This window comes from Anas acuta, chromosome 15, assembly GCF_963932015.1.
Source record: "Anas acuta chromosome 15, bAnaAcu1.1, whole genome shotgun sequence".
In the NCBI taxonomy this organism is placed as follows: Eukaryota; Metazoa; Chordata; class Aves; order Anseriformes; family Anatidae; genus Anas; species Anas acuta.
In genome coordinates this window covers 11305692-11327885 of record NC_088993.1, presented here as the reverse complement: position 1 = coordinate 11327885, position 22194 = coordinate 11305692, and the positions used below count along the sequence as shown (strand labels likewise).

The following is a 22194-nucleotide window of genomic DNA, read 5'->3' as shown; positions in this document are numbered from 1 at the left end:
CGGGAGCAGGATGGTTGGGAGCAGCTTGCAGCTACATCATATTAAATGTAACTAGTTGCACTCCTAAAGCTTTTGTGAACCCCTAGGGGTACTTTACAGACAAAAATAATAACAATAATAATTAACAATATAGACAATGGAGGGAAGTAGGCAGGTTTGAAGACAAGGCTATTCTCTACAACTGAAATGAGTATCTCATTGCAGTTAAGTCAAAGCAATACCGTGAGGGTGTGATAAGTTTGGATCAAAATACTAATGTTAGACTGGATGTTGACAACAGGTTTCTGACAATCCAATTTGATTACACCTTTGTGAAAAACACTGGCCATCAAAACTTAGTGACTTCTGTGCTTCAAAAACTTAAACCAGCCCAAAGGAGACTTTCCCAAGGAAGATTTATCCAGAATTAGACATCTGCATTTCTCTGTGCCCAGTTCTCTGTGCAGGAAGTGACCACAGAAAAGAGAGTGGGGAAAAGCGTTTCTAAAACCTGCAACCCTTAAATGGGACTGCTGACACTAGTACAAATTACAAGGCTTCAAATAGAGGACAAAAGGTCCAACACTCTAGAATACCAAAAGGATCACATGCTGTGACTGTAATTTAAAGCTTCCTTCTGTACTCTCTCAGGAGTGCTGAGCAGAGGTCACAGATCAATCCATTCAGGGTCCACCTACAGCCACGCTCAAGTCTGGCACAATTACAGGTGCCAAGGTTTTAGCAGTGCTATACATAACACTTCTCACTAGTGAAGAAAGGCAGCTGATTTTCCAGCTCAAGGATTTTTTTTACTCATTGGAAAAAAAAAAAAAATACAGAATACAGTATGCCAGGAATCTATTTTCTTACAAACACTAAAACAAGGAAAGAGCTAGGGAAGCTACACATTCTAGGGCAGCCAGAGAGAAGTGGCATACGTAGGGATGTCCATAGCACCATGTGTTTCAAACATTGCCTCCAAACGCTGTTGACACTCCATAAGCACAAGTATATAACGCCAGTTTTCTTCCCTGTATTCTCCAGCTATTGTTTTCATTGTCTATAAAAAGGCACCCATAATTAAGATTATGGCAATATAAACTTCCAATATTAATATTCAAAATCCAACTGGTCTCAACTGCTGCAGAATACCATTAGGAGATGGCATCTTAGACATATCTCAAGATATATTTTTCCTGTTTATTCAAATTCAGAAAACAGATATAATTCCCATAGAATAAATCTGTTCTGGAAAAAGCCATAGAACTAGAACTTCATTGTTCTGTCACTACTTCAAACATGTAAGCAATGTGACTTCTACTGCTGAATCATCTCAATATTGATTTTAAGTAAAATCATTTTATAATAAAATCATCATAATATCTGATTAAGCATTATTACTTACTTTTAAAGGATTCATTATATTTTATAGCACCCAACAGGTTTTGGAGGAAGACAAGTCTTGTCAAATCAAATACTTCTACCAACAATTGACAGCAACTGTTAACAACTTATTTCTGAACACGTTTTAAGCTTTGAACTCAATATCACACAAGTTTCTGATTCTGAGAAACAGAAACACTCAAAAGTTATGTGGCAATATCAAATTGGAAAATACTTTGTTGATACTACATTTCTTTATGAGTAGTTATTAATTATTTAGGATAAAGATCTACTTAGAGAACTATTCTCAACCTGTGACATAATGTATTCTTTTACTACAAATATAAAATTGAAGCTGATAATGTTTGCAAAAAGAGCAGGGGTGGATAGAATAGAAAAAAGTAAAGACACATCACTCATAACAATACAATTTGCTTGGGTAAACTGGACTAGAAGGATTCTTCTACAAAGACAAATACATGGTTTGCAATATTAAAATTAAACACTGCAATCCTCAACCCTTAAAAGGACCAAAGGAATTGTCAACAGAAAGTATCTGAATATGAGCCACCAATTCGCAAGTTGAACCAATAGCTGAAATTTATGATCTGTGTTTTCACTGGGAAATGCATTAGATGGTTATTATTCTAAATGTTGCTACTTGTAAAATCCAGGTGTGACAAGTGCTACAGAAATCATTTGTGCTGAGTTCCCCCCATGTAATCTTATAATATATTACATCAATCATAATGATGTGGTTGCCTTTATTGACAGATTTGTAAATTGGAGTTCTTTCTTCAATGTTTTTGCAATTCTAACTTGGATATCTGGGGTATATCAGAAAAAAAAATCTATGGTAGACAGTTATGAGCTTGTCAAATATCTCACATTTGATTTAAAACAAAGCTGCAGCGGGTTTGATCGATGTTGTACTATGTTGATCCTGGACACAATTATTAATAACATCTCTGGCATTTATATAAATAAACTTTCACAGTTTCCCAAGTAAAATTACAAACCTGTAATAACAGAAACTTGTAAGAACAAAGTCAATGTCAGCTTGCTTCACTGTATTTTATGGGTACACAGAGCTCATATATCACTTCTTTGTAAACACACTATTAGCCTTGATGCAGTGTCTTCTCACAGTACAAAAATAAAACCCATTTTAATTATCACAATGAGATGCAGAAGGAAAAACAATGCTATTCATTAAACCTTCCCTCATTAATTTGTACCACATTTTTTTTACCAAGTACAACAAAACAGCTCAGTATAACCATTATTATTATTCAATTTTGAGATTATCAAAGAATAAAAGGTTGCAAAATTTGTATCAAAAAGCTTGTGCAGCTTTTTTCCTGACACATTTATGGAGTAAACAGAAAGAAAGATTAAAAGACAATCCTACTGCAATTTGCAATTATAAAACAGAGATGGATTGAAAAATTAGGGGAAAAAAACAGTTTCAGACATGGAGTAGTGTGGTTTGGAAGCATTTTTCTGGTCATGGTCTATATTATAGATGATACTTGGAAGAACATCACAAAACAAGTCTGGTTTAATTCCTGGACACAGGATCCAATGTACAGTGGTAATGTTTAAAAGGCAGACCTGAGTATCCTCAATTTCCATTTTATGAAAAGGGATTTGTTTGTCTCCAATGGCATCTCCAATTTTTCTAATTCTTTTAGCTGAGCTCTGCCAGAAATGATGTTCAACATAAGCTCACTTATGAAGGATAAACCTTTGTCTTTGTACTAATGCAGCATACACAATATGCCAGGTACTTTCAAAGTATTTTCCCAGGCACATCACTCCACCTCACCTTTTTTTCAGATTCTGTATGTTTCTCAGGATCAAAGGCAAACCATGACTATTTTCTACACAGTACCCAAAAATGTTTCCTTTGCAGCATTGCCTAGGGCTATGAAAAAATGTCTCCTTCAAGTGGAGAAACAATTTCTTCATTTTCTCTATAATCGGATTATAATGGTGCGGTGGTTTCACTCTGATGGACAGCAGAACACCACAACTGCTCTGTCACTCAAAGGGAGAGGAGGGGAAGAAAGTTTGATGGGAAAGAAAAAAACCTCAGAGGTTGAGGTAAGGATAATTTAATTAAAGGGAAAAGAAAGAGGAAAATAAACAAAGGCCACGCAGAAGAAAAGAGAGACAGAGAGAAAACAATAATTCTCTGCTTCCCACCAACAAGCAATGTTTGGCCATGTCTCAGGCAGCAAGGCACAGCATACACGTAGCAGTTGCTTGGAGGGACAGGCGGTCTCATAACAAGAGCCCCACTTCTCTGTCTCCTTCCCTGCCTTCCCTTGCTGACTGTGACACCGCACAGTACGCAATGTCCCTGCAGTCGGTGCAGTCCAGCTGCCCAGCCATGCCCCCTGCAATCCCATCAGGTCCCATCTGCTGCCTCTGGGGGCTGGAGGCAGCCCTGGTGGGGAAAGCAGCCTCTGTCCCAGCCAAAACTGCAGGTCATCTTGTTCGGAACTGATTTCTGCAGCACTGGCACTTGATGAACCAAGATGGTGCAAGGTGGAGTGGACAGGGCAGCACAGTACCCATAGGGCTACGCTACAACTACTCGGTTGTGCTCCAAAACATGAGTAATAACTCAGATGCTTTCCTGGACATCGCAAAACATACTTCCCACTAGCTGGAACCGCTGAAGTTTTGCAGCATGTTTCACACACCCACTTCTGCTGAAGGGTATTTAAGAAATACTTCTACTGAGTTCTGAAAATAAAGTTTTTAAACTCTAAGATTACAGCAAAAGAAGGAATGGAAAAAAAAAAAAAAAAAAAAAAAAAACATTTTAAGAAGAGAGTACCGCAGCACACTTCCCACTCAATATCAAACAAATTTTTAAAATTCTGTCAAGTTCCAGAAAATACTGAAGCATGTCTTTCTTTTCAGTAATTTAAATGAACATGTAACAGGCAAGCCAGAAGCATATAGGAGGAGATTCTGAAATGGTTTCCTGCTAATGATCTTGCCCTCAGAAATAAAAACTGAACTCCATTATGGGCATAATTATAAATTTAATGTGACAGTCAAACCTCAAAGGGAAACCACTGTCAAACTATAAAAAAGAAAATGGATCCAATTCAATTGCGAAGCATTAAAAAAATTAGACAATAAGCAATGCACAGCTTAAGATGAAATGACCACAAGAACCACTCGTCTGCGGCTATTCTCATGCACGAAGCATTGCAACACAGCTAAACAAAACCAGGACAAGGCTTTATTAAAAGCAGCACATTGAACACTAACTGCTAGCCACACAATTGTAGAACAGCATCCTCTAATTTTTGCTAGGATCAACTGGGATCAAGCAACTTGGTCCTGCTTTCCTTACTTTCACCTGAGTAAACTAAAATACAGAAAACGGGGTGAAACGCCAAGCCACAGGAGGGGCAGGCCTGGCGACCTGTGTTCCAGTTTAGCAGCCAAGCGCTGGGTTAGGCTGCCTGCCAGCATTTAGCACAGAGCAGGACCAGAGGCCTTCAAGAGGTTTCTGATGTTCCGTCACTGAGCAGAGTTCACTGACACAATAGCTTTTATTTTTAGAAGCGTGAACATCTGCTAATAGGTTTAATAACACAAAGCATCTCACACAACTACTGTATTTTTACAGCGTGTTGGTAACCAGTGCTTACACTGATGCTGTAAATGTTCCTCCTTCACCTACTACTCCTTGTATTTCCACTTCATTATCACAGTGTAAGATATTTCTAGAAAACATCAATTCCTAAACTCAATTTTTTATTTTTTCCTTGCCAGGATTTTTGAGTTTTAAGAGTCTACACTAAAATTATGGGACAATTTTATTCCTACAAAACTATAAACCTAGTTTGTTTGTTTTTATAATTCCGAAGTTTTAGAATACGTTCCACTGATTATTTTGATTGATAATGAAACTGTAACCAATGAAAACATTAATCTCATGAAGTTAAAAAAAAAAAACAAAAAAAAACCACCAACAACAAAACAAAACCCACCCTGTACAGCATTAATCTCATGAAGAGATTCTAAATTATACACTTTATTTTCCTCCTGAAATTTATACTCCCATTATCTCTTACACCCACATAACATAAAGCTGGTATAAATCTGCCTTTCTCAATGCAGGGAATTCTGTAACGCTGTATTAGAGATGTGATTATTCTGTCCTCACATTTCATGACACTGTTTTCTTAACAAGCAGAAGCACTTTCATTTAATACGAAGACAGATGTTTTGACTGAGAGTGACTGTGGAATCCTGTAGCTTTTCTAATCCACTGTAGAAGTACATGAGTTTTAATGAGTGCTTTACAATACTGCCATTACACCAGGACTTCAGGAAAGCTAAATAATCTTGCTTTTAGGGCATTGCTACTGTTGGTAATCAAGGGATTTAAAAGCACTTAGAAGGAAGCTGATGTTCTTGTACAGAGTTGCTAAGTCAAACTGATGTTCCTTGCCTTTTGTTTGTAAGAGAACACCCATCAGAGAGGGAAATAATCACTTTGCAGTCAATAAATAAATAAATAAATAAATAAATAAATAAATAAATAATGGGGGGGGGATCAAATCTTTGGGTTGAAACAGCTAGAATTAATGACAGAAAGTGTTGCTTCCCATAGGGTCATCCTTGTCATTAAACATGTTAGAGGTGAGTTAAAGTGTATTGCTGTCTTTATAAATACACATTATAAATACACATAAGCTAACTATATAATATATATTTATATATAAACTGAGACTGTAAATTTAAGGCAAGACTTTTTTTTTCCCTTCTTTTCCTCTGGATTCACTAGCTGCTGCTACCCATGACACATAAGAATCACGATGCTGTAATTCCAAAGTGCTCCCAGTGTTTGTCCATAAAGCCACTTGCTAATTTTGAACCTCAAGCACACCAAGAAAAAATCAGCTACAGTAAGGCATCTCCCCTGTAAGCTGGGCTTTGATGCAATGGGAAGTGCTTTGTGGTCAAACAATTCCCAGACTTGTACAAAACAAAGTATTTTCTTCATAGCCCATGTGGTTTAGACAACTAAATGGGAAGGAACCAGATAAAAAATGTTCTATTAGACCTTGATACCTCTGGCATGAAGTCTATCAATGAAGAACAAATAAAATTTATATAAACTAAAAAAAAGAATCACCCTGGTGAATAGCATTCCTAGTGCTAACAGCAGAATCCTGTTCATGCCTTAGTGACAGCTGACAGAATTCAAGTTCAGACTCAGAGAAACCCAGCCAATAGTAGCTTTTAAATAAGTAAACAATTTTAACAGTTTTACAATGTGAAATAAACTTACAGACTCAAAAAAACTGAAAAAGGACACAATTCTCACCTCTGCGTAAGACAGTACATTACTGCTCAGTTTAGTATTCTATAAATACAGGATTCATTACAGTATTGTTTTGTTTTCATCAAAAAGAACAAAGCAAAAGAAGGAAAAATCACAGTAATGAAAAAGGAAGCCCAGGCCAAATATTTGCAATACAGACCGGCTCTGTACAGTGGCAAGTTGAATACCTTCAAAACATGTTGTCTTCCTTTTAAAGAAAACAGAGTAAAATCATCTCACCTAAAGGCAATTGAGTGTTTTGTTTTCAAAAATATTTTAGATGCTGGGGTGTTTATGGTCAGTAGGTATACGGGCACAATTTAAATGACATTTGATATGAGGTGGAGATGATCAAATTTGCTTGCCATCAGTGCACAGGTTTATTTTTGTAAGAAACACGATAAAAGCTTACTAAGGGTTAGTCATTTAACACCCTTGAGACAAAGAAGCAAAAGTGTCTTTTGATATTTCCAGTAGTTTCTTTCAGAAAAAAACACCAGACAAACACCAAACAGGTCCAGGAGCAACAGCTTACAAACTTCCCAGAACTATTCCTTACGTACTGTTCCCTGTCAACAACGAGGGAATTCTCAACCTACTTTAAACGTCATTCCCATGATCTCTAGTGCAGAGGTCCCCAAAGCTATGCCAACATCAGTATTCTTCAAGGAAAGCTAAGAACATTGCCTGAACAGGTAGTCAGCCTGCAGATGTGCATCATGTTATGCTTTGAAAACAAAGAATTTATATGGGACAGATATGTGCTAAAACTAAAAGCACATATGAATAAATATCGAACTGTACATTATTCCTTATTCTAAGGGTGACCCTCTACCGCCAATAAGGTGCTTGGCCAATATTTTCAGTAAACATTTACAGCAGTCCGTGGGATTACATTGTCATGTAACTTTAAAAATTACATTTATTCAACTTATAAAATTCTTTTTCCTGTTAATTGTACATAGGGTAGGACCATCACATCTGTGCCAATTTACACTCATATAAACAACAGAAGTACAGGCTGATTGCATCTAAATTTAGGCACAATTTTTAACAATGCAAATGTTAGGAGAAGAAAATTTTGTAAATATATCAAATTTGTGTTTGATATATTTTCCTACATCATCCCACAATATGACATGCATCATCAATTCAACTGTGATGGGCTTCTCACTGCAAAGTTAGCTGCCATCCATCTGAATGTTACAACTACCTGCTCAAACTGTTGGAACATTTCAGCTCTCACAACATGCCCTGGTGAGTAAGGTGGTCTCTTTGATAGGTACAGTCAAAACTCTGGGTCATTATAGATGAAATTTACACATTGACTTAGACACAGAGATTTAATAGTACACCAGTTGAACCATTAGAAAATAATATAAATGATCCCTAAAAACCTTCTTTATTGATATTGTAAATAGTTGTAGGGCTCTTCTAATTAAACAGAAATGGTCATAATTTAAAACATCGTAGGTTTCTTTCAGTGGCACTAAAAGGACATTCTTTTTCCTGTGATATTCATCACATTCACAAATTGCATAGTAAGTGGCGTGTAATTAATAGAGATGCAGTGCAACATGGTTATACATGTCAATTTACAGATACACACAGCAGAATTTTACACGAACATTTTCATGGAAGAGAGCAGAGTTTAATGAATTGCAAAGCCATGTACTTGAAGCAGCAGTAACACACCTTAGAGAATAGTCTCATCTTGATCCTTGAGATGGTTTGCATACAAAATAGTACTCCTCAAAATGAAAATATAAAGCTCTAGCTTTTCAAGTAAAAATTATAATTCATAGACTGAATTTTTCATTTTAACTGAGATGCACCCCACACAGCTAGGAGAAGGGGGGAACATCCAATCCTCTATCCAGTACTCCCACATCAATCTCAGTCCCAGTACAATAAAAAGATAGCTTTAGGGATGCTCTATATTATGCCAGACCCCCAGCTCATCCAAGCAGTTTATAATCACCTGTGCACAGCAGTACTCTAGCCAAATGCTTCTCAGCACCTCCCCTATCAAGTTATCCCTCATTCTAGTTCTATGTCTCCCCGGGATAGTCTTCCACAGGGAAATCCACAACCATCTGGTTAGCTCAGCTTTCAACTAGCTTTGATCTAACAAAGTGGCAAAGTGGCTCAAAGCAGTAAAGAAGGAGGGGAAAAAAAAAGATAGTATATTGTATATATTGAAACAGATTCTGCCCCCAGTCTGATGAATGTAAATTCAGGGGAACCTCACTGAAGCCAGGAAGCCAGGTCAGGGAACATTATTTTGCTGTTCTATCCAATATGAAGTAGAGTTGGGTTTCGAATAAAGAAAATACCACCAGCATGCAAAAAAATATTTGGCTTCTATATATCAATGTAGCTTCACTGATGTCAATCCAGCTATGAAGTGACATCAGCTACAGATTTTCTCCACTATGTAATGAGCAGTGTTCTCTTTGCTCCTTTGGGTCTCAGCTCAGGTTTTAATTGAATACAATACGTTTTTCTTTTTTTATTTTTAAAACGAGTACCAACACAATTTCTCCTGAGTCACATATTCTAGTTCTACACTGCACATTGCCAAGATAACTGAAAAAGCTTTAAAAAGTAATTAAATGGTTTTCAATGAAAATACACCAACAACATTGATTTCCTATACAACTTAGAAAACTCACCTCATTTTATTGCTATTTATTTTACAAAATACTAAAAAAAAAAAAAGTAATTTTCTATAGAAAACGGATCTGAGAACAACACAGTACAGAAAAATAAAGAACAGGAAACTTTGAGATTACATTTTCAAAGCATAAAAAATGCATCATTTGCAAATGTCTGGCAAATGTGTGTACATTTCAGCCAGCCCAGATGCTTCTGTGTATGTTATTGTAGACGAGGAAAGGCAGCTATTCAATTTCAGATCATATTGTACACACAGTTTATCTTGAGAAGTATTATTGGCATGCAAAGTCAAGTATCCACAAGTTATACAGCATCAAAATTAGACCTGTCTGTGTTTACTCAGCAAAACCTTGTGGATATGCCGAAACACTGCATTGTTACCTTGTTTTCACATGATCTCTTTTTTCAGTGCACTGAGCAGCATTTCCTCAGTGTTAGGTTTGCTGCAGTAATAGGAAGGGTATCCTTATAACACAGAAAATATTTCATTCTTAAAGGCTTACTTCTGCAGCACTGAAGCCATTACCAAAATGTCAGACAATTCCAGTGAGAGCATGATTAGTCATACAAAATCCCGCCTGAAAGTCTACAAATCTTTGTGGTTACTAACACTGCTTACAACAGCTGAGTGGTCAGTGCAGAGGGACAACCTTACCTGATTGCTAGGAAAGTCATCTGCAAGTCCATTAACACACACTACTCAGAGTCACAGAGTGACAGAGCTGAATAGTCTCAGTAGACCTAGAGGCTGCTAGACTAGCTAAAACAAAAGAAGTTACCAGCTCCATTAAATCCGTGAAAATTATTTGTTAAGAAAAATTCAATCAACTCTAACCAACGTTTCCATCAGAAGTTTAAAATATAAATGCAGCTTTTGTTATTGACATAGTAAGAACAGCATTGAACAGCATTGTCTTGAGTAAAGAGACCTTGTGACATTCAGGTTTATATGGCAATTCTAGGAAGTCTCCAAGGAGCAGGATACCATACACAGAAATAAATTGAATAGTTTCATGTATAGTCAAGAACTATGACAAAAGTAATTCCTTTTTTTTTTTTTTTAATAAATTGAATCTGAATAAGAACTTTAATGTAAAATTAAGGCCTTTCCTCTACTTTTGATTTTGATGGAATTTCTATTTGTATAAAGAGATTATGAGATGTATTGCAGCAGGAGGCATCTCTACATTAGAATTTCTAATGTTTTGTCTTTAAAGAAAGGCTGTGATAAATTGTTTTCGCTTGCATTGGCAAAAAATAACTGAATAAAAAATATCTGAATTAATTTCAAAAAACAGCACTGGAATTATAATGGTATCAATAGAAAAAAATATAGAGTTAATGTGATTAACAGTATAACATTGCTTGAATCAAACAATAAAACTAGGAATTCATGGCAGAAGTAACAATTTTCTCTGAATGCTTACCAGATGCTGACTGGAAACTTCAGTGGAGATGTTTGTTTCCTCGGGAAACTTGGAACAGTTGGAAGGAAAACAGCGTGCACCTCAGGATTCATTGGTTTTCCTTCCTGCAGTACTATTAGCTTTCTAGGTGACCTTGGATAAATTGCTTCTTTTCTCTCTGTCTCAACCTTCTCACCTGCAAAGAGGTACAACAATCCCATGTAAAGACCTTTTGTAAATCCACGGGCAGAAAGCACTGTAAGAATCATCCCTTCCCACTGCTAATAATGGGTGCAGTTTGTTCACAGTGGAACGGAGTTTGCAAGATCTTCTAAGCAATGTTTTCATGCGTTTAATTCATAGGTTTAAGTTTCTTAATGCATTTCTGAGCTATAAACAAGTGTGTTAATTTAAAAGATACAGGGATTTACAATTCTTAATCGGTACCATTTGATACACCTGGGTCTCTAGTTTTGATTGCGAGTTAGCAATAAATAAATAAAAAAAAAGAAACCAACAAACAAAAAGAAACTCACCAGCCGCTACATAGCTAAAGCAAACCAGCAGTTATCTGACAAAACATCTAGATAAGTACTTTGAACATGTCACAACCTCACAGGGATTTTACCTTATCTGCCACACAATGACCAAATACACACCTTTTTAACCAGTAGGCCATGAATTTGGCTAAAATCACCAAAAATACTTTTAGATTTGAAAACCTCACTTGAAATGACAAACTGCAGAAATAAAATACGAAGCACAGAACCTGACTAATAACTACAGATGCTTACACACAATACACAAATAGTAAGCACTGAGAGCAGCGCACTAGCCAAGTTATTCACACAGCCCCCCAGCAGGCTGGTTTCAGAGAGAGGAATGACAACCAGGAACTCAACGTACGATGGCGTAGCATTCCTGCTCAGGCATGTGCAAGCTGTGGCCAATAAGGCAAGCTGGGGTTCCCTTGAAGTTTCTGTACCAGTAGAGCTGAGCACAGCAAGGGTCATCCTACCTAATGGCCACCGCTATCTCCACAGTGCAGAGACAAATTATTATTTCCTTTTTCAAACCTCCCTCGTTGCTCAGGCAGGTCTATGATTTCTACTTTCAGGGATCCTGAAGATAAAAAATAAATATTAATTTGTTTAGCCACATCCTTTAAAAATTGAGTCTATAACAGCATTTTAAAAGGTGTTTATTTGTGATCCTGGTATGTCTCCCTTCTATTAATTATTCCAAAATAAATATGGATGCAGGAAGGAATACTATCTTAAATACCACAAATTGTAAAATGATGCCATGACACATCTGCATTGAAAACAAACTGAAACAGGAAACACTACCCCCTCAAAAAAACAACTACTACTACAACAAAAATACAGCACATGAAGATTGGAAAGTAATTTTAAGCTGCTGAAGTTTCATAAGTACCCAATAGGCTGCAGCAACACAATTGTTTAAAGGAGTTATACAGCTTCTGAGATCCTCAAGATCAGAAAATATAACCATTTCCCTTTTCATCAGCACAGGCAGGTAAAAATATTCCACTCCTTAATCATTTGACAGTTGCTGCAAACTAATTATCAACCTGTGAGTTTACGAGTTAGAATGACGAAGCAAATTACTGTCTTGATACTCAATTTTAAATGTTTTGTTTCAAAAAATAAAATGGAACAGTATTTTCTATTTCAAAATTAAACAGGTACTCTCATCACACCTGAAGTAAGCAAAACCCTACCGCTATACCCATTTCTGAACTCTGGGGACATTTTGATTAGTGTATTCTGCTTTGAGCCCTGCTGTAGTCACTTTAATTGTCCTTTGTTTCTTCAGAACTGGAGTTTACATCACTTCATTGCATGATTATAATTTTTAATACTGCACAGAGTACCATCTAAATTACTTTATGTATGCTGTAGTTGCTTACAACCCTGATTTTCTGGGGTTTAACGGGTTATAAGAACCAAAACAATACTACCATTTGTTTTGGTAGAAATAGGAAGGAAATAAGGTGCAAGAAAAAAAAAAAAAGAAAAAAAAAAGAAAAAAAAAAAGATTCTGGGATCGTTTGTTTATGTGAACTGTCATTATTGAGCATCTTGTATCAGGACTATTTATGCTGTGCTCTTTTTTGTTTGCTAGTCCAATTATAGCTGCTGGTGCTGATTTGTAAAGTCTAGGCAGAAAGTTAAAAACTGTTTTTGGCACAGAACCCTCAAACTTGGAGTACGCTCTCAAATTTGTTAATTTTCTCTTCCCAGCATAAAGCCCATCTCCTCCTCAAAGTTTTGCATGAAATGGATTTGGACCAGAGGCCAAAGTCGTGATAGCTGATGGCAGTTAAGTCATCTTACTGCATTTGTTAAAAATAGGGCTGAAGGATATCTGTTCTCAAAACTAACAGCTGTCATTTTGACACAACACTTCTTATTATGTGAAAATACTCACAGAATTGGGCAGCTTTTTTAATATATATTTTATTATGTACAGAATCAAAAGATACTTTAATTTCTTCTTTAAAAGGATGAAAAGAAGAAAGTATTTCTCAAAAGCCCTAAAAAGTAATTTTATTTTCTTTTAAAAGTGCTTTCAAAGAGGGTGTTAACAGCTGATTTATTTTATTCCTCCTACATTCGTCTGTTTGTCTTCATCACCACACTTTAAGGAAAAGCTGTTCCACTGTTTTAACTTGTGGGCTGTTATTTTTTTAGACTGACTAGTGTTGTCACATCCAGTTTCTCAGCAAACCACTCCATAAGACTCTGCACCTTTTGTGAGTGTTCCTGCTTCTGCTACCATCATCTGCAAAGTCTCTACCAGAACAATGATTCTGCTCCTCGCATTTAAACCCCTACACAGTATTCCAGTGATGAGGTTCCAAAGCACTTTTTAACTTTTACGTTCTAGATAAGGACTGTCACGTGTGTATTCACAGCAGAAACTGCTTCAAGAACTACTGCTGTGTTGGGCACCTAGCAGTAGTCAGCCTTAGCCAGAAGTGCCAGTGATATGCAGGTATCTCCTAATTATTTGGCGAGATGTTTGCTGTCACTTCGACCACCCATCAGCAGGTAAGCTGAGCCATTTTAAACCATCCATCCCCACATGCCCTCCTATCTTCCGCTATACAGGATCGGTTCCATGAGGAATTAATATTAGCTATTCATTAGGCACAGGGAAACAATGCAGAAATCAGGAGAGCCACTTGGCCTGGAAATGAAAGCAATTAAGCTGAATGGCAAAGCCCGCAGCAGCACTTCATTTTTGAGTATCTTTTCAGCAATACCCTCTCTGAATTGAGTTAAAGAAAAATCTGATTTTAGTAGGTTTTACAAGTACTCTGGTATTGCTGTGAAGAGCATCCTATTTAGAAGTGCAGCTTTTATTGTATTACTGCATTTGATTCAGTTCTGCTTTTGAAATAAGACAATGCTGTCAACATGCATTTTTTATCACAAATATATCAATGATTTTACCGCCTCGAAGCATTATAAAAAGTTGTTTTCTAAGTGGGATGGAAGACATTGTCAAAAATTAATAATCTGGATTCACTTCCTGGCTCTACCACAAAACCCCTGGTATATTCAAGTTGTAGAACTTCTCTTTGCCTTGGTTTCCAAGCTGTGTAAGAAACAACATAACGCACAGCATTACTGTGAGGCTTTATTAGTTCAGACCTCGTTTTTTCATTTCTCATATTAAGTATCATTTCTACAACTAGTCCCATTAGTTCTAGGGAAAATTCTCAATTGGACTTCATTGCTCTTTGTGCAGGACATATAAAATTGTTTACTAAGAAGCAGCAGTCGCTTTCCCCCCTTCACTGCTTTTTCTAATTAAAAGTACAGTAACTACTTGAGAGAGCCTGAAATAGAATGATGTTCTCCACAAGTTGTATTTCTTAGCTGCCCTTCCTAAAGCAGGGAACACCCTACAACTGAATTAGCTGAAGCCCTGCCAGCAGAAGGAGATTTTCCTTTCTGCATTACACTTACCAACATATACAAATTCCCTTTTCTTTTTGCTTTAGCCTGAGGCCTCTAGTATGTAGAAACCTGCTGCCTAAAAGGAAACTTACACATTTAATAAGAATTCCAGGCTGTCTGAAGAGAATTGGCTTTTTTATTAACTACATAAGTCTGAAACTCAGTTAGACACTGTTCAGAGTTCTGTAAATGTAAGTATATATATCACCATGGACATGTTCAGAGACTTAACAGCAGTAGAAACAGGGTAATTCCCAAATGAACATGGCATCTTTTTCTCAGTGCAGTCATAGCCATGCTAGTTCTGGCTACTTTACTTCACTGTTTTATTTCTTACAATGTTCTTACAGTGTTTCTTACGGGAAAACAAACTTGCAAAGAATAAGTGTGTGAATAACAAAGGTATTGCTCATGTTTTTAAACATCATCCAAAATTACAATTAAAGTGTATATGATACTGGTACAACACATTGTTTTGGGTATGAATAGAGCTACACTTCTGTGCTTCCTCAAAGCAAATTGAAAGAGACTGCAAAGTGAAATAAATTCCTTTCCTGCCTACATGGTAGTACTATAATGGCTCAATTGCAGATCTGATCTCAGCAGCCCTGTCTTCATTAAAAAAAAAAAAAAGAGAGAGAGAGAGAGAGAGAGACAGAGACAGAGAGAGAGAGAGAGAGAACCTTTTTAAGCATGATGTTTTCAGACATTTGTTGTCAATGGCAAAAACTGTTGAGGTATCAATGTACAATGTAGAGCAATTCTGAAATCTAAGAACCCACTCAACCCAGCTCCGGCCACCTCTGCAGCCTCCTTGGAGAACATCTCCTGCTTGCTGGCCGGCCTAACAAATCCATTCATAAAAGCAAAGCTGATGGGAAGAGGCTCATTCCCACCCTGTGCCTCCCATCTCCCCTGGAGCTGACCCAACTCTTTCTGTAGCAGCAGAACACGGCCATATGACAGATCCCAATTAGCGAGCTGAGATCGCTCCCCAAACCAACTTACTGCCTGAACGCTGTGCCTGCCACCAGGGCTGGAGAGGCGAGGAGAGATTGCAAAGCTGGAACAGGAGCTAATGCAGGGCTGCAGCCTCCTGTGGTACTGCTAGTTTCACCTGCGCAGAGTGAGACCTGGATGCTGGTAAGTAGAGGAACTGAGTGTGAGGCGGATTTGATGCTCATGATTTGAACAGCCCCCAGAATTATTTCCATGGAGTCTGAAGATGAAAAGGATGCAATATGAGCTCCATGAAGCAAACGAAATAGGCATAAACAGGGACAACACAACTTGGAAAACATCTGTGGGCCACAAGATTCACAGTGTCACAGGTCAAAGAACACAGAAACCATAAGAACTGAATTCCCACTGAATATTCAGATCTGTACCAATAAGCAGACTATACTGAGCCTCTGTGCTGCAAAGCAAGCTGGTCACATGTTATTTGGATGTAAATGACACATGTAGCTGTACTGGTGGAAGAAAGTACAAAAACACATAATTCCTTACAATTCTGTGAACATTTGGAAAAGGCAAGCAATGTCCTTCTAGATGGCACCAAAACCTTAGATTAAACACAGTTCAAAAAAAATTTTAAACATCCAGAGATAACTAAAAATTAAGACTGAGCTTCATTAGTATGATGCTACAACCATAGCAGAAATTAACTGCAATGAGTAGGCATAGTTCTCTTGCCAGCAATGAAAAAATGTGGGACATCCTTTATCCATGGTGTTTTGAAAAGAGTTATTATTAGCACAGAACGGAAGTGATCAATGTCCTCTCTAAAATACAGAACTTTTCACATTACCTGGTGATAAGCACTTGACAAGGTGAACAGTCTCACTACAGCCCAAGCGTAAATGGCTACTGACAGGGAATAATTCACATGGCGTACAAACGGGACTCCAAGAACTACAAGAAGATTGCTGCAGAACTGCAGAAAGCCGAAGTCCTCTCCGAGAGTGTTACGCAGCAGGTAAGCAATGATAAACCAACAGAAAATGACAAGAATGCCAGAATTGTCATCGGACAATGAGCAAGCTATTACTTTCTCAGCAGACAGCAAATCAATGTGTATATGTAAGGCAGCACATTTTAAGGGTCAGAGTTGCATTACAGTTACGTGGCTGACATTACCAGAAGTGCTAAGATTCGTGGTTAAGGGATGTGGAGTTTCAGAACACACCGCAGTGACAATTTTATGAATACGTAGGAAGTTTCCCAATATTTGTCCATAACTATGTTTTGGCCTTCCTTTTTAATCCCATCATGATCTAACTGGGATTGTCATTCTGTTCAGTTTAATTAAGCTCTTAATGCATCGATTAAATATATTCAGTTGCTTAAAATGTATAAAGGCACATGTACTCAGTAAAGTATCAACAAATAAAACCAATGAAAAGTTTCTGCAAAAACTGTCACACTCTGCGTTACATTTATAATCTCAACTATATATATCTCTGCAGTCTGCATGCTCTTAAGACTTGGAAAAATGTATGTCATGTCTAGAGGTGAGCCTGAACACAATACTGACTTTGAAACCCATTTTCTCTCTGGATTAAAATCCAAACTCTGCAAGTTTTAAAATAAACCAGGCCAAAATGTTTACCCCTTATATAAGGTTCCATAAATTAAATTCAATATGCAGCCCCATCCTAGCATTGTTACTAATCTCTCTTCTGAAATTCCATTTTAAAACCTAAAATAAAAATAACCCCGAACAAGTTTAAAAGCCTTGTGTTTCATTTTAAGCTAGCCCTTTGATTTTGGGAAATCTGTCTTGCTTCAGAGTGCCTGAGACTGACAGTACCATACTTGGACCTTGCATTAGTGTTTTGATGACAAACTACCAGCACAGGCGCTGTGCATTATCCAAACAATATGGCATCAGACAGGAAAACTGAGCAGGCAGTTAAATTCATTGCTTAATGCCAGACAAGAGTTACAATTCCTCTCTTAGATTTCACAGTCATAAGACTATAATTCCTCCTCAGCCAAAATTCTGTTTAGAAATTTCTTTCTGAACTTATGATTTTTCACGACTGTCGTTATTTCTTTCCTTGTGCAAACATCAAAATCTGTTCCTCCCTTTTGGTGCTGTTGCTTTATTATTATATTATATAGCATATACATTATATATTAAATAGCTTATTATATCTCCCCTGTGTTATCTATTGATGAATCAGATCAGCAGCACTGCTTCTTCCTTCTTCCTATTCTACAAATTGGAAAGCTCTTTCCCTGGAGTTCTGAATTGAAAGTTTCTACCAGAAGAAAATACTTTTCCAAATCACTTAGCTTTTCATTATTAGTATAGTCTGCAGAGTTTTCTGGGATAGAAATATCTTCAAAGACCTGAAGACAATCAAAAAATTAATTTCTGTACTATGTAAATCGCTGCAGATTTAATACCATTAATTCCCAAATGAATGACCTTTTAATTTCCTTTTAATCAGTGTTGTGTCCACCCCTCCCCCCCCCCATCATCACTGTGGTATCAGCTCTCCATTATTTCTATAGACTGTGTTTGATATTAATAGATTCAATGCGTTAAACATGAAAGATGGTAACAAAATGCAGGCACTAACATCCAGTGTCCATACTTTGCACTTCTTAGGCTTACCATGAATTACTTTCATATAAATAAATGACAGGACGGGAACAACCTAAAAGAGATCTTTATCCTACAACTGCAAATGAGAAATCAAAGGGAATACAATATGTATGCAACCATCTGGTTTTTATTTTTATTTAATTAAAATTAAAGATTATATCATTTTATTAGTTATGTTTGCCTGTGGTAATTTTACTATCCTACAACATTTGTGGCTTTTTCAGGATACTTTAAAAAGTTGTAAGGAGCCAAATGGCAAATAAACATGTATATAATGCCTACATATACGCGTACATGACATCAGAAGTTCCTGGTGAAATTTTAAAGGGTTTTACAATCCAAAAAACTTGTGTTTTGGTTCATGTAAAAACACTTTCTTCCTCATATAAATATCCAATATAGCAAGGAGCAACAGGCATCACAAAAATCAGATTGCTGAGTACTATCTAACTCTGTTTATATTGTTGTTTGTTTGTTTAAAGATAACATCATTCCTCAGACAAGATTTTAAATTGGATTTGCCTTTGCTCTCCAGAGGAGCTATGCTATATACGAGCAGAGAAGTTACAAAAGACCTAGGGTCAAATCTGCAACAGCTGAGTTCTAAGTAAGTACTCTTACAGCAGACATTGATAGCAGCCACAATATACAGATTATAGCAGAATTTTCATTATAACCCGCAAATCTGTGAATCTTGTAGGTGATCCCGTGCTTCACATCTGCAGCACAGTTTCTTGTCATTTCAGGAAAGAAACAGAGTTAAACAAGGCTGAAAAATACTGGTTTTCATCATGAGGCTGAAATTCCCTTCTCTTGGTTGCAGTTCAGGGCTGTTACTTTTCAGCATTCAGAGACATGAATTCAGCCATCTTTTTTCATATGGAAAGTGAAAATTGATGCTTACAGTATTACCACATACTTGTAGGGCTGCATCAAGCTCACGCAGCTTGACACTTGGAAACTTACATGTCTTTATGGGAATAGCCTTCCTGGGGTTGGTTAAATCCAATACAACCCAGAAATCTGTTCTCCTGCAATAGTAAAAATATCAGCACCTAAATTCAATTAACACTCATGTCTTGAACACCAAAACTCTGGTAGGTTCAGAGGCATTTCATTGTCTATTCCTAGGAAAATACAATTCAGAAATTATAAATAACGATGCTGCCATTCTGCCTAACTCTCTGCAAAAGCCCCTCACAGTGACTGCTCACTCACAGGGACAGCAGGAGCACCCCTCAGAGTGGAACTCAGCAAGGGAGAAAAAATTGTTGGTTGCACTCCCAGGTCCCCGGATTACTTCCAGTTTCTGACCAGTGACTCCCTGCCCAGATAACTCTCTGATAAACAGATTGCAGAATCAGGAACTGCAGTCTATGCTTTTGCTCTGGGCCCATTTTCCTAGCTCCATCGTGGCCCAGCTCTGCAGACCAAAGAAGATAATGCACTGGCTGCTCACCACACAGTCCCGTGACCACAGCATCCCTGATCTAGATCTTCAGCAGTAGGAAAGGAGAGGAATCCCAGCCTGCCTCCTCCTGAACAAGTAGCCTAGAGCCAATTCCACACCCAAAGAGATATGGCACCATTACCTTTTATAAAAACTGGAGTTAAGTAACCCCTCTCACCCCAGAAGATGGATCCTGGGAAGACAGAAGAACCTGGTCCATTGCTTTAAGTCACATCTGCGGGTTTCAAAGTGAGCAATGCTCAGCCAGCTCATGTTAGCTGGCCAGTGACACCTCCCTGCCCAATATGTAGGCTGTGTCAGTCATTCTTCAAAGGCTCCTCATTCCCCTTCCCTCTCTGAGAAGAGCATGTACTTGCTCTTCCCCCTCTCCCAAAAATCTAAAATATTTATAATTTTTGTGACTCCATGGAACTAAATTTTGCTGATTTGGGGAGCTGTGAAACAGCCTATTATTGTAACTAGTTGGCGTAACAGAAAACATCCACAAAGATCACGTTCTAAACATAGCTGGGATGTATTTATTTTTTCTCATTTTCAGGGGGAAAAAAAATGTATATTAACATCCAAAATTTCCTTTTAAAAACTACAAGCCAGGCATGGGCTTGCCAAGCTGTCCACCATGATGACACTTTTGTGCTGGTATGAAGCCACACGATTCTGACAGGGCCCCATGCACCTGGACCACTTCATGGAATCGGTATAGCCAGTGATCAGTAATCAAGCCCAGACAACTTTAAAATATCTGTGCCTGTATTGAGCTTTTTACTGTGAGCTTTAGTTAATCAAAACATTGTTTCTCAAATAATCCAATATAATATACGCTTTTCTTAAGGATTAATTTGGAACTGAGCATGCTGAAGTCATTCATATTTTAATTCCCATGCACTCTTCTAAATTGAATTTAATCTGACATCTTATTACCAAGTCCTATTACATTCTCATGGAGCCCTCAGCAATCTTCTCTAATATTGCCTAATTTAAATAAATGTGTGGCATTACAAAGTATCGGCACACCATGTCTCAGCCTTACTCCAGAAAGATAACACAGCACTATAACAGCTGGTGGGTGAAGCCTCAGGGAACCCCAATGCTTGACTTTTTTTCTAGACCTTTCCAGCCAGACCTCTTTTTTCCTACCATTTCATGCATTTTGAAACCTGGCAGAACTTTCCCCCACCTTAGTTGCTCCAATTCTCCTTAATAACTTTGTATACAGAGCCCTCCAAATGTGTAAATATATTCTAGCTCCCAGTTCTCTTTTTGTCTGTTTCATTAAATCCTTCAAGAACTTGCAGCAGTTGGAAAGCTGTGATTTAGCTTTATAGAAGCTATGCTGATTTGTCCCTTGAATTACTTTATATAAATATCACTCATAAATACATACATAACATGTTTGTGTTATCTTGTACGTTATTCTCAACTGCTTTCCTGGCTCTCAACAATTCTTCATATTTTCCTAATACAAATTGTTATCTTTTGAAAGGGTAACTGCAAACCTGAGTTATCTGTACCAGAGATTCAAAGGTACAACTGGTAATAGGGAATTACGGTCTTGCTGTAACTGTTACTCTCAAAACTTTTGTAAGAATTCCACTAAAACTTCCACTAGGCATTTATCACAATCTAGGTTTTGAAGCCTAATTTCTTCATTTTCCCTTATTTCTCTTTTCCCAGTTTCTCAATTTTACTCCCAGCTGAGTAAGTATTGCCCTCTTGGGTCAAACCAAATGAATGAAGTGTCAGCTAACATTTCTATAACACCTTGAAGAACATCTCTCTTCAGCATACTTCTTCCATACTTTCCACTAGCTGTTGAGCAAACAGCCTCCACACCATGACTGAGCTCGGTCCCTGCTGACTCCTCTTTAAACAGACACAAAATTAAATTTGCCCACTGGGCCCATTTTTGAAACAACTCAAACCTGTGGAGTTACCCTAAAATTACACTGCTAAAGTGAGAACAGTCTTAAAGTTTTCTTTTAAGTGATAATTTTCCTTAGCTAGAACACAACTCACAGCAAGGTTATTTTAAAAAGCCTCTAAAAGTGTATCAGTGGTGTAGTTGCTTCCCAGGCTTGAGACCTGCCTCAAGGTGAAGTAACTTAAAGCCATAATTGACATCTCTCATGCAAAAATTATTATGGTCGGAGTATCGGCTGTTCCTGTACTTCATGTTAAAAAACTTACTCCATAAGCAAAAAGTAACCAGATAAAATATAGAAACAGCACCAAGAATAAGGTCTAGATTCTAATGCTTTCCTCTCACAGCTGGCTTCATGAATCACTAGAAAGTTATTATCTAGTTCATC

At 37.4% G+C, this 22194-nt stretch overlaps 1 long non-coding RNA gene across 1 annotated transcript in view; it reads right to left on the bottom strand.

The window, feature by feature from the left end:
• Window positions 1-22194, bottom strand: part of LOC137864711 (uncharacterized) — an 85265-nt gene that overhangs the window by 17388 nt on the left and 45683 nt on the right. The window contains exon 6 of the long non-coding RNA XR_011101600.1: window positions 10828-11002. This is a non-coding gene — a long non-coding RNA (uncharacterized lncRNA). The remainder of the gene's footprint in view (window positions 1-10827; window positions 11003-22194) is intronic.